Source organism: Protopterus annectens, chromosome 5.part0 (genome assembly GCF_019279795.1).
Source record: "Protopterus annectens isolate FY-2018-M chromosome 5.part0, PAN1.0, whole genome shotgun sequence".
NCBI lineage: Eukaryota > Metazoa > Chordata > Ceratodontiformes > Protopteridae > Protopterus > Protopterus annectens.
Genome location: NC_056735.1, coordinates 1325315673 through 1325330732, shown reverse-complemented (window position 1 = coordinate 1325330732; position 15060 = coordinate 1325315673).

The window sequence follows — 15060 nt, the reverse complement described above, 5'->3', positions numbered from 1 at the left end:
GCTGAGCAGATGATGGTTGAGTCATCTGCATATTGTATGAGTGTGCCATGTTTGGTGGCAGAGGCTAGATTATTGGTGAAAACAGAGAAGAGTAGGGGTCCAATGATGGATCCTTGGGGAACCCCTATTGAGACAGGTAGTTGGGGAGATATGTCATTCTGCCATACAATGGATTGTTGGCGGTCAGACAGGTAACTCTGAAACGTGTTGGTGACTGATTGTGAGAAGGATAGGTTAATGAGGACAGAGATAAGTTGTTTGTGTGGGACCATGTCAAATACTTTAGATAGGTTTAGGAAAGTAGCAGAGGAGAGATAGCCATTGTTTTTATGCTGAAGATTAGTGTTAGTAAAGGAGAGTAAGGCAGTGGTGGTGCTATGGTTTGGTCGGAAACCATGCTGTGTATTGGAAAGGAGGTTGTTAGTAAGGAGGTAGTCTGAGACCTGAGAGTGTATGCATCTCTCTAGTATTTTGGAGAGTGGAGAGAGAATAGCTATGGGGCGGTAATTGGTTAGTTCTGTGGAGGGTCCGCCTTTGTGGAGGGGAATTATATGTGATACTTTCCACAGAGATCGGTTAATCAAGATGGATACTGGGTAGGCCAGAGCATCAGCTGTGATTTGTAGGTATTCACTTGGGAGGTTGTCTGCTGCTAATCTGGTGGGCTTAAGTTTAGTTAAGAGTTTTTTTATGTTGGAGGTAGGTACAGGAGAAAAAGAGAAGGCAGTGGGGAGATTACTAGTTGAAGGTGTGGGTTGGAGGGGGGGGGGTTGTGTTGTGTAGCTAGTGATAGTATGGTTTGTGTGAAGTGTGTTGAATGAGGTAGCAATATTTTCTGAGGAGTGAGGGATATTAGGAGGAGGGGTACTGACTTTATCTGAGTGGAGGATGGAGTTTATGGAGGACCAGAATTGTTTGGGGCTGTGTTGGGAGGACTCTAGGGCAGACTGATAGTATTGGAATTTGTCCTGTTTTATTAGCTTTTTGACTCTATTGCGTACTTCTAGGAATTTCTGTCTAGTTGAGGGGGTTTTGGTTTTGCGCCGGTGCTCCCAGGCTTTATCCCTGTTTTTCATTTCTGACTTAGTGGTTTTCTGTAGCCATAGTGAGGGCTGTGCTTTGATTCTGGGGCATGGTAATTAAGGATGCTCAGGAAGGTAGTATTAAAAAAATTCAACTGCGTCATCAAGACTGAGGTACTTTAGATGATGCCAGTTACATTCTTTGAGGGATGAGATGAATGTGAGTGGGTTAAATTTAGTTTTTTACGTATTTGACGGTAGATGACAGGTTTAGCTTGGTATAGGTATTTTTGAGTATGAATGCTGGGGAGTGATCACTGAGGCTATCTGATAAGCAGCCTGTTATATATGACTGGGGGCTCTTACTGACTAGTATTCAGTCCAGGGTAGTGTGCTTGCTGGAGCTTTTATTTAACCTGGTTGGCAACTGGACCAGTTGGGTGAAGCCATGAAGGTTTACATGATGGGTTGAATGGTTGCCAGAACAGGATTGCCAGTCAATATTGAAATCACCTAAAATTATAGTTTCTTGGGGGAGATGGTGGGTAGACCAGCTGAGGAAGTTTTCTAGTGGAAGGATGTTTTGGCCAGGTGGGAAGTAGCATCCAATTATGTTGATGGTCTTGTTCTGGTTTATTTTGAGGTTAGTATATATTATTTCTTCATTGCCTATTTGTGGAGCTGATGATTTTAAGATCTGGATGTTTAGATGCTGTTTAAATATTATAGCTACACCATCTCCTTTCTTGTTTAGCCGGTCTACTCTTAGTATGCCATAACCTGTAGGGAGTATTTGCTCACTGGTAATGTGAGGTTTTAGCCAGGTTTCTGTCAGGATGACTATATCTGGGGAGTACAAGTCTATGGTGGCATGGCGTTCATGGACTTTGTTGGATATACTTCTAATATTTAGGCTTAATAGAAGGAAGTCACTTGGCTTTCTATTGACTGTAATATGGGAGAAGTTGTGGTTTCTAGTCTGATTATGAGGATTGGGGTTGGAGATGGTAGGGCCTGGGTTGAGGTGGATATCACCACTTAGGGTTAGTTTAGATATGCATGAGGTTATTAGTTTTCTCAGTTTTTTAATGTGTTTGTTTATAAAGGAAACTTTAAGATTGTGTTCTTTGGGTAATAGGTATGGTTACTGTGTTAAGTTGTAGTGATGCTTTATGTTTGAGTAATGTAGTTGGTAGAATATGTGGATGTTTCTTGAGTTGGTGGGAGGGGAGCTGAGTGAGGGTGAGACATGAGTGGTGGTGTAAGTAGTAGTACAGTGGTAGTGGTTGAGTGGGGGAATGATGGAGCTTTGGTAGGATGTAAGATATGCAAGAAGAGTGCATGCTGTGAGCATAGGTAAGGTATGCTTGTACATGTTAGTTGAGGAGGTGTGATAGTAGTGGGAAGATGGAGGAGGTAGTGTTGGGTTAGCGCTGTGGTTGGCTACTGGAAAGATGGGAGGGGTTTGTGAGTGTAATAAAGGTGGGACCACTGGGGGTGAGAGGGAATAGGGGACAGGGTGGGGAGTGAAGTGGATAGAGACCCTGTTAGTTGCTCTTATAAGGGGGCTGGAAACAATCAGGTAACAGAGTTAACTGATAAATGAACATACGATAGTGACAAGGGTGGTTGTAGTTTTAAAAATGGTGCCTGCCACAGGTAATATTTATTAACTTTGGGATTGTCTTAAGGTACTAAACATGGAAGGGTGAGGGGAGAACAAGGGTGTGAGCAGGCAGTTCTTTGTACTGCTGCTAATGAGCCAAAGTAAAGACAATTTTGTGTTTAAGAAACAATCACAATTGACTAAGGACTGCTCTGAAACTGTTAGTCATTTCTTACCCATTTCTCAGGTGGAAAAACAGGATAACCTTGTATCAGCTATAATATTGCAGCAATGCTGACACATGATAAGCATGGCACAGCCCTGATAACATAGCAGGGTAATGACATCTGTAATAGGTGTATGTAATGCAATGTACATAACATGCATTTATGTGCTGTCAGTACAGTAGCAAGGGGTGTGAGTGCCATGTCTGGGACACTCAAGTATATAAGACCTGTACAGCACTCTTATCTGTGTGAATGTGTTACATACAAGGGTAGTAACCCAGGTTATGTGCTGTCCCACTGGCATGTAGTGTATCATGGTGGTACTACTGTTGGCAGTGCTTTCCCAGGCAAGAGTAGATTGCTAAATGTAGTACTGACAACAAGCACCCCTGCAGGCATAGCTGGACTCTGAGGCTTCACTGTCATGTTCCTGGTGTGTGAGCTGTGTATATATATCCCCTACTGGATAATGGTCTGACATGTGGGAAGTAACTGTAGACTACTGTCTGTACAGCACATGTCAGTGAGAGCTTCCAACATGTAGTAATGGCATACATATTGGTGACAGATGTCTGTCTGTTGACAGATTCATCCTACTGCATAGCTACTTGACAAGATGATGTCTGTCAGTCCCTGTACAGATGTGCAGATGGCAGGTATCCAGCTTGGATACGTACAGGCAACCTATGTTTGACTGACACTGACATGTCTGCCCAGCTGTGTTATAACTGGCACATATAGGGGACAACACCCTGTACGCACCACATGCCACAGGTACCTCCACTACACTACCACAGTCAACAGAACATGCTTGGGTACAGGTCTCCATCACAGACACTAACTATGTGTTGTAATACATGTTGCATACATGTCAACTGGATCACCTCAGTGGCCATTTGCAGGAAGCACCCAGAGGGTTGGCTGATGCATATCACTCTCACCCTGAGGGTCACCACAGTGGTGTCTGTCAATAGATTGCCTGCTGGCACATGGCAGGTGGCATGATACCACTGTAAACACATCCCCTACACTTCCCATCTCTCCATGGATAATGCCAGGTACACACCTATGACCACCTGCAGCAATGCACCCCAGTACTGACAAATGTGTACATGTGCATTACTGAGGATAACAGTGTCTGTGTGTTAATACACATGTAGTTGGGAATACCATGAGGGCCTTCACAAACACTGCAACACTCATTACCAAAGTAAGATGTGGCTGCTGCTGTACTGGACATTACATGTACCATATTATACTCCTCCTTCTAACAGCTACATGAGCGTGTAGTACCAGCATAACAGTGCTGTACAAATGGGTCAATAGGCACGGGATACCCATTGAGTTTTGGCAAGTGTGTTTATGTGTGCATGTCTGTATTTCTGTAGGGTTCAGCATTCCGAGGCCACATACTCCTATTACAATACACGTTGCCACATAGTATGGATAGTGTTGCTGCTGCTCATAGGTGAGGCATGACAATGCAATGCCCTACTATGCCTGTGGCATGTACATTAGATGCATATCCCTGTAGTACCACTGTTGGGATGTATAATGGGTTGTATTGCAGTCGTGGGCAATGTGTGATGGCAGGTATGTCAGAGTGTCATCATGGGTTCCAGTGAGTACAATATCCACTGTGGGATGTGGGTGCTGTGTACACTGTCATTACACCATGGTACCCCCGGTATATGTCCCATGTACCACTGTATGGTGACTACTGTCACCATCAACCGTACAGGTAATTGATACCACAATCAAGCCCAGTTATGCATGTGCTGTGTGCAGCTGACCTGTAACACACTGGACACACTGACAAGTTAGTTAGCACCAATAGGTCCAGATCTCTTGGATGTGTGTCTGCCTGTTATGTGTCTGTTAATGTGTATATGATGGTATGTCACACTATGTATTGTCCATATACAACAATTACATCCCCCATTACCATACTGTACATGTCTGAGGATGTTCTGCATGTAACATGTAACCTGGAACACACCTCATCCTAAATGATCTGTAGTGTGTGCAATGAAAGCCACACACTTCAGTAGCACAACATACCTAGTAAGGGGTCTAGTCCTAGTGTTGCCAAGTAAGAATGTGCATATATGTGGCTGGATCTACATCAGGTTGCTGATTATACAGGTCCCAGTGGGTCACCTGTCCATGTGGCACAGGCAGTAACTATTATACAAACCTGTGACATGTGTTCAACTCTACCCAGGATATGTCACAGTATGGTGTCACAGTGCCATACCTCTTGTGGAATATGACTGCAGAATATCCTCCTGCTGGCACATGCACACCTATAACCCAAATGGACAACATTATGTAGACCACAATCACTCAGTGTTACTAACAACTATACTGCATCATGGCTGGACAGCTACACAACCTGACATGTATGCATTAAAATTACTCCTGACAACATGTTACACAGCAGTACATTAGTACACTGTAGTACAGTCACCATGTGCATCAGAACCATATTAGCCTGTCCCTGCATTGATGTTATGGATGACAGGGATGTGGCATAAATACCATCATATACAGAGGGTGTGTTGTTGGTTTGCCAGCAGGTGGGCCTTATGTTTGACACCATTTGTGGGGGTTAGGGGTGTAATTAGTTGAAATGGGTGTGGTGATGTGGTGTGTGTTGTTATAGGGATGCGGTAGGTGTGTTCGTATAGTGTGTGGTATGTATGCATGCAGTTCTGCCATGTGGCTGCACTATATAGGTGTTTCCTGGACAGCTGCAGACCATACCTGGCATGGTGTGCAGTTCACCACCTCTGGCCATGGACATGCGGACTGTGCCTGCCAGGGGTTCCATGGGCAGGTCTGGGTACAGGCTTTGATGTGTTACTCTCCCTTGATGATGACAGATGTCCGCTGGAACCAGATCCCTCCTGGGACTGGCCAGGGCCACATGAATGTGGCCTACTGTGGTGTGGTGTGGTGTGGACAGTGTCCTCCCTGCAGTGCTGGGGCTGGTACTGCCTCTATGGGAGCTCCTTGGTGTCCAAGTATGTCCACATCGACTGCCAGCTGCTGGTGTTGCTGGTCTATGTGCATGCGGCCATCACCCCACTCCCACCACATGTTCAAGCACAGACAAACCACGGTCGATGAGGCCCACCATCTCACACAACCATCTATTCAGGACCTCAGTATAATCATGGAGGGCACCAGAAATTTCATGGAAGTTGTCACTTGCAGATGAGAGAGCAGCCCCTCTGCAGCCTCAGGCCCTGTCTGGTGTACAGTTCCATACATGCCTGTGCCCCATGACAGTCTGAAACATGCGCCTTATGGTAGCAGTTGTGGTGTTTCTACCAGGCACATGATGACCAAAGGCCCTACCACGAGCACCCCGGTACATCTGCCTATGTGGTGCCCTTGCCAGACATCCCGCTATGGCTGCTGTGACCAGACACAGTAGGCATAGATACCACACTCTCCTCTGCACTGCCACCAACTGCCAACTGTCCCTCTGCTATGGCCAGTGATGATGGGGTATGTATAGTCACTGTAACTGCGTGCGGAGTTGGGGTGACTAAGAGGGGGATGTCAAATGATGGCGCAATTTCGGCCTCTGACAACCCCGCCTGTGCCTCAACAGTACCATCATCTTAAGTGTCTGTATGGGCACCAACATCAGATTGCATGCAGGAAGGACCCTGACCCACCTCGCCACCTGTGTGTTAAAACAAGAAATGCACTGTAAGACCTGTACAGTATTGCATAACAGTGCACACACACACACACACGCACACACACGCACACACACGCACAGACACGCACACACACACACACACACACACACACACACACACACACACACACACCACACACACACTGACATTCCACCTTAATACCTACCTGTCCCTGAGTTTACAGACAGTCCCACGTTTAGTCACATAAGTTCCCCATCCTGCATCACACTTGGTAAGATACACTCATTATTACTACTCATTAACGTATCATTCCTCTAAATCCCTAGACAAGTGATCACAGCACACCTGTTACTTCATTACGTCCTTGACTTGAGTAGAGAAGGTTATACATGACCTCACTGCTGTCATCCAGTGTTCACCCTGGGTATGTCCGGACATCGTGAGCATGGCCTCTATATGTTAGGGGCTACTATGTTCACTCTATAATGTCATGCACTGGAGTGTCATATGCAACTATTGCTCAGTACATGCCAGATCTGCTGCTCAATTAAATTATCATGTGGACAACAATAATATATGGATACACTCCCTGGTGTTGTCTTGTAATTCCCCAATGCATTTGTAGTGCTGCATACATGGGTAGTCATTCACCTTTCTGCTGATTGCAATATTAAGGGTATACCTGGTGTCTACTTTCCTTCCCAATGCATGTTCCATGCTACAGACCTTATTAAATTATCAGCTGTCCTGTGATTACATATTGGGCAAGTATTCCTTGTGTCTCACGTGTCAGTCCATGTCCATGTACTGCATGATCCCAAAGGGAAGTACTGCCGTATGAACAACCCCACAATCACACATGTGCATACACGGACACCCACACAAACACACACACATGCACACACACACATTCTACATGCATCAACCCCTCCTCCACTCCACCGGATTGGAGTCGCAGACAAAATAACCCCCCCCCCACACACACACACACACACGCACACACACACACACACACACACACACACACACACACACACACACGCACACGCACACATGCACACATGCACCTACAGGTGAAGTTGCACAAAGATAGTACACACAGTCCTCCCATTACCCATCTGTCAACATGCATAACATATGGTACTCAACAGCATGCAGTGCAGCTATAATCCATACATGCTAGCAACAGTCTACATGTATGTGATGCATGGGCTGTGTTAGTAGGTGATGCCCCTTCCCCTGGAAAACACTGCACCCATGTACACAGTATTGCTGTGCACCTGTTCTGCACCCTGCCATGGACTGTGCACCAAACCTCACAGGTGTACAAACCATTGCTTAATGTGCATTAATGTGTCGGTTATGTCTGCAATAATGGTCACAGCCTATATGTGTTTGAGCGATACATACCTGGGATGATATGTGGACAGATGTTATTTGTGAATGCCTGATGTCTGGTTTACATATCTCAACATCAGTGGTGGATGTATGACCAATACGATATATTACACTGACAACCATCAGACCTTACAGTGGCTATGGGGAGTGTACACATCCTTACTGATATGACACACTCTTCCTTGATATGCCATAGGATCACATCACTGCATATATTAACATTACATGAACTTGATATGTGACTTATGTCCTGTACATTCACATGCAGTGTCTAAGAAATGTGTTAGGTGTGCAGATGCTGACCACGATTCATATACTCCATGGGTGCATATGTGTGCATGCCCTTATCATGACAGTTTGTTGTACCTATTGTTATGTCTAATACAGCAATCACTATTCCTGGCAGGGGTATAGTAGCATGGGCCATCTGCATTTGCCAGTATATAGTCAATCTGCCCTACACATGTCCCCCAACTTTGCATGATTGCAAGGTCTACTCATGTGCACATCCCTTGAAGTTCACATACTGCCACCACTACTGCTGTGGAGTTAGTGTTACATCTGCCACAGTTCCTGAACCTGACTGTGTGCAGATATGGCCATTCATAGCACCATTAGGATCCCTGCTGCAGTGCACTGGTGTGTCAGGATGACACACCCTCCCCACATTCAGCCTTTTTGCAGATGCTTGACTATGGCCTACACATGTGTGTCAGTTTGCAGTGTCCCAAACACTGAACACCATGTGTAACAGCTTAGTCCCAGCTAATGACTGGCAAACATACAGATGTACATTGGCACTGGCACAGTACAGCTGGGGATTGTGGGCCTGAGATGGGGTGAGGCATTGGTCGTGCAGCACCTGTATCTTATATAATACTGTTTGTAGGTTTCCAACATGGTCATGGTAGACCAGTATACATTGCAACTCATGACTGTTGGGGACCTATTCTGTTATGCATACACTACCTGTAGAGAGGCCTGGCTGATGTTTCCTGTGGTACAACTGTCACATCTGTTTACCCTAGCCCATAGGCCATGTGCTTGCAGACTCCAGGCAATTGCTGACACGGTTACTGCACAGCCAGTACTTGATGGACATTCCTGCAACCCCCTCTGTGTTAGTGGCCAGTCCACATGACCAGTTTGCTACATGTGACAGCATTTGTCTTGGGTGGCCATCTGTTTATGTCCTACATCATTCCTGTCCCATACATACTTGCCACATATATGACTGTCTGCACTGTTTGCCATGGCATATGCAATGGTGAGGTATAGCTACATGTGCAGCTCGTGTGTGCTACCTGTTGGGTATGGGGCCCACAACATATCATGTACAATGTGTGCAAGCCACACCTGCCTCTGTTGCAGGTAAGTATGCAGATTTAATGGCCAAACATCTTGGACAGCTGACCACCACGTGGTGTGATATTGGGGAAGTGTACTTGCTGAACGGTGCATTTCCATGACAAATGCATGCAGGCAGTACCTCAACAGCTGCCTCCACCATATTTTCTCTGGAGTGTGTTCTCACATATGCTACCAGTGTTTGTGAAGGTATGTATATCCCATATTTGCTGCCCTAACCTACGGTTCTGTATTACACACTCAGTGCTCATGTTGGGACCACATTGCAGGTGTTGAGGGTTGTGGACCACAGTATTATGATATGCCATAGTGTTGATCTGTAACAGTTGCTATTGTAATCCTGGTATATACACTGTTGTAGCACTGTATAAGGGTGATGTTGCACACATGTCCCTACTGTAGGCCATGTGTCCCACCATTATGTTCATCCCTGTGGACCCATTTTGCAATGACAGGATGTTAGTTATTTCGCAGGTGTCTGGCATTCCCTTCAGATACCCCATCATAGTCACAATTGTGATGCAGTGCAGTTAACAGTAACAATACGTGAACATGTACGGCATGAATTATGGGTAGGTATGTTAGATGTGTGCATGGAATATACTATAGCCATTACATGCTCGGTGTATTGGCAGGCATGAATATAAACCATACTCACCAGCTACAGGCTGCTGCCTTGGTGGTATACCAGAGAGACCTATGTAAGAGTGTGAGAGATGTTATGTCACTGGCCATAGCTATGGCATTGCTACAGGGTGGATGCAGCATTACAGTACATCAACAGTACAAGTCCACAATACTACAGCTTATGCACATCTGTTTATTACTAGTACGCAGCAGCAGATTACATATATGACATCTCACATATGCATGATCTACCTGTACAGATGCGGATGCATATGCAACAGTGGTCTACTGATGTGCCCTGTGGCCTTACCTGCATACTTCTCAGCCGGTGTGTCGGTAGCACCCACCTCCACAATGGTCTCTGCCACTTGTTGGGTGTGCGGGCAGCCAGGTGCAACGAGGCTGGCGAGGAGCTCCTCAACACGTGTCGGGGGGATGGATGGCATGGACCCCCCCCAGTTGTGAGGTGATCCCCTGGACTGCAGCAGCATGCTGATGGGCATTGCGAAGCAGGTCAGTACAATGATGCCGGACCTGCTCATAACTGCGGTTATGCAGGCCAACCTCATTGACCCTGTGGACTAGATCGTTCCACAGGGCAGTCTGCTCCTGCTTCTCATGGGCTGTCCTGCCAAACAGAACTGGGTTGTGCTGTATAAGGTGGTTCAAAATTACTTTATTTTCCACCACTGAATACCGTGGTAAATGGCTGTGGGACATCTTGCCTGAAAGACATAAAGATGGAAACAGGTCTGAGCAACTCATACAGCAAGGTTACCATAGTTGTTAATATACGTCTCTGTCTCCCCCCCACCTTATCAGTGACAACAAACTGTTCACACAACTCATTAGGTATGGCTACAGCTTACCTTCCATTGGGACATATATTGTATTGTACCATGCTTTGTGCTATGTGTTTGTAGCCATGTTCCCTGTGGGGACACTATCATTGCTGGTCTGTTGCGGAATATTTCACCTGCATGCTATTGTCAGGGCCACTATGGTTTTATATATGTGCATGTGGTATGCCTGCTGTGTGATTGCTGCACATCTGTCATTGTGTTTTATTGGGAATATTTATGCATGCTGTTGGACATGTTCCAGGATTGCTGTTCTATAACAGTGACACAATAGCATGTTAAGGGAATAGTTGTCAGCAGAATCACCTCTTCCACCTCATCTGGCCATGTTACCAGGCCACATTACATGTGGGACCCACCCTGGAGCCTCCTCATCTACTGGGGCAGCACTACCTTCAGGTGGAACCACCTCAAGAGATGGTGTCCCCCCCCCAGGGGCACACACAGACATGATCCTGTCACCCGAGGTCAGGTCCAGGTTCTGTTCCATAGAAGGCTCCACAGAAACTTGTGGGATGTGCTACAGCACCTTGAGGCCGCCAGTACATAATCACAGGGTCCACATGCTCCTCCTGCTCAGCCTCCAGGCCAGACACCTTCAGGGCCATGAAACTGCTGTTGTGACTAGCAATGGGTGGGGGCCTTGTTCCCATTGTTTCCCTATGGGGGCTTCCACATCACAGACCACACACACCACTGAGGGTGTTTACCCACCACATGTGTCATATACGACCCCTGTAGGCTGTCCTCTATATCTACAAACCTGAACCACCTCCACAAATATACCTGCTATCCTTCCCCATATTTCCATTCCCTATTTCACAGACAAGTGCAATGTGGTCCCAACAAGGGGTTCACATGTGACATAATCATCCATGTTGCACACACTTTCAGATGTATATATCTGTGTGTATATTGCTATATATATATATATATATATATATATATATATATATATATATATATGTGTGTGTGTGTGTGTGTGTGTGTGTGTGTGTGTGTGTGTAGATATATTTTATGTGGTATATATGTGTTGATATATATATATATATATATATATATATATATATATATATATATATATATATGGGTATATATCTGTATATCTGTAGACATACATATATATATAGATATATATATATATATATATATATATATATATATATATATATATATATATACACATATATATATATATATATATATATATATATATATATATATATGCATACCTATATATGGGGTCCACAATCTCTAACTCTCCTTCCTATGCAGCTGCACTGTTCTGCCTTGCTACAACACAGACAGGTGCCACATATGGATACAGCCTAACATTAGGGGGATATATAGAGGGTCAGATTGCAGGTAAGCCTGTTACACACCTATGGCATTTCAGCATGCTACAATGCATGTTAATCTGAGTGTCCTGAAATTGGTGGGCTCTGGAACCCACATGTCCATTATTATGGCATTACTTCCACAACTAGCTGTTAGCCACAGTAATATACATCCTTTCCATTATACAACACATACTATGTTGGCTTACATCTTGTCAGTCAGTGCTGCTCTGCACAGTTGACAGGTATGGCCCTCTACCCACACGGACAGACTCTATTGTCCATAGCAGTTGTTCAGCTGAGCATCATTACAACAACAACACCTGATGGCACATATATATCATTCCACATCATCTATCCCAGTATTATGGACCAAGTGCTACAGTCAATTACATGTATATATACTTCAGATACCTGTTGTGGGAATGAGGTCTGTTTTGGATGGCTTCCTTGTAGGAGTTTTTTTTTCTCCTTGCCTTTGGCCTTAGTCTGCTTTCTTTTGGTCTGTTTCGGTTTTGTTTTTGTTTTTAGTTTTGCTTGTGGTTCTGGTTTCTCTCTCTCTCTCTTTCTCTGTCTCTCTCCAGTAAATGGATTGAACTGTTTGGAATAGATTGCAGCATGGCTTTTGTAGGTGATCCACATGATCAGGTGATGGCCTCTGCACCAATCAGTGTCCCCCAGTTGCTCCTGTATGCAGCATGCTGTGTAGTACTTCTAATTACCACTGTCATGGCATCCCACCACTATAAATCCCTACATCGTATGGACATGGTTCCTTTTACCTTTCCTGTATGGTGGACATCCTTCCTGTGTGTGGGAAGCAGTGTTACAGACAGCAGGTAGTAATACCTCTTACAAGAGAACTTGCACACTCAGGCCAGCTACACATTTGTATGAGGTTCCAGAACTACAGACAGAGTGTGAGTAGTGTTGTTGTATGCATTGTATAGCACCAGTGTTACAGGGTTTGTGTGTACATACTAGTTTAACATGGAATGCAGTCTGCATAGCTCTCAACTGTGGGTGCATCCACTAGATGGTCAGAGATGTGCCTGCTATGTTTTGTCTGTCCACCACACCGGTCCTGTGTCAGATATATCACTGGCAGTGTGTGTGTTGAGTGCTATCAGTACATGGCTACATCCATTTTTGTTTCTGACTTCATATTCCTGCCTAAGGGTATGTTGCAGACTATCCTGTAACACCAGCAACTTGCTTAGTGTATAACAACACTATTTCACATATGGGTCTATGTTCCAGCCTCTGTCCTCCACCTACATACCAGGCTTTGTCCATATGACATGCTGTCAGGGGTTATGTAGTGGCCTGTGAGTATGTCATGCTGACATTCCTGACATCATTCCACTGCTGTTGTGGCCCCCACACATATTGTGGGGTTGGGTCCATATATGTGTGGGCTTCAACTGCGCAATACATGTGTGCCCTTCTGCAGTCCCAAAGTTAGTGTATATAACAGTGGTATATGCCCCTGTATGTCAGTCTATGGGGGGGGGGGGAGGTGCACCATAACTAACCTAGGCTGTCACAACACGTGAGGGATATCAGGGGTAAGCTGCCTTAAGGTATCTGGATGTACATTACCATACAATTCACCTTGGGAAAATGCAGGCCTACAGCTTCCTGCCATACAGACTGTTCTGTTTGTCAGTGTGATTGTGATGGTTTCAGTTATACCTTATTATGTAACAGATACATCCCATTGTGTCAACTGAAGTCTTTTCCCCCTAGGGATTGTGTACAGAGTGTAGTTAGAGACTGCTGTACTATACATCTGCATTACTTACTATTGATTGTTTTTCTGTGGCCCAGTCTGTCTTTACTGTTGTACTACTTGAAGGCCTTGGCCTGGACAGCAACATATGTTATGCTTTCCGGAATACTGTATTAATTGATCTGTTTGAGAGTTGCATTAGTCTGTTTATATGTATTTCAAAGTCTGAACAGCTATATGACATGGCATATACCACTGTAATAGTACACAAATAAAGCTATCTCATGTATGCAAACTGTGTGTGGTGTTATATCCTTTGACCTCTCTGTAGGTATATGTTTCGGGCAACAAGTGTCTTTTGTATGGGTGACTCATAGTTTCCATTTGATAAAGTGGCAACTGTAGGAATACTGGCTGTTCCGTATGGTGTACACCCTTTAAATATCTATCTTCCTATACATATCTATGTGTATATGTACTTACATATATAGCTTACCCCCATGCTAATTTCTTTAAAAGAAATGAAAAAGGGTCGATAGGAAAGTGGTGAAAAAGGGGCACAAAAAGGGAAAGACAGCAGGGAAAATAGCTAGAGATATGCAGGAAGGGTGTAGGGAAGGTCCACATCTGCCCATTTCATCTACAACAATAGCTGTGCATATGCACTGAATTTGGAGACAGATTTGGACACTCACACCCCTGAGAAAGGGGTGAGGACAACAATAGTATGCTGTAAAGCCAATTAGACCAGATTACATGTGTCCAGTAGACATGTGTGCGATATGGACAGCTATTTTTTTTTGGGAACAGATTGCCCTTTTTTTTTCAGGTGAGAGTGGGATGTTGGGGAGGGATAGTAGGTATATTTGGGGAGGTAGGTTAGGTAGGTTAACAGACAAGACAAACAAGATGCTTCCAGTGGTGGTATATGACAAATGGGGGGTAAACACCTTGATGGGGAGGGGTGTTAGGAAATCAGAAGCCCATGAGCCCCCTAGTGGAAACAGTGGGACTGAGGTCCCTACCCATGGGCAGTCGCCACTGCACCTTCACAGCCCCGAAGGTGGCTGTGCTGGGGGCTGAGTAGGAGGGTGAGGCTGACCCTCTAGTTGCGACACATGGCCCTCAAGCTGGTGTAGCAGATCTCTGACCTCCCTGCGGGGCTCGCTATGCACCATGACCCAGACCTGGAGATGGGTGACAGGT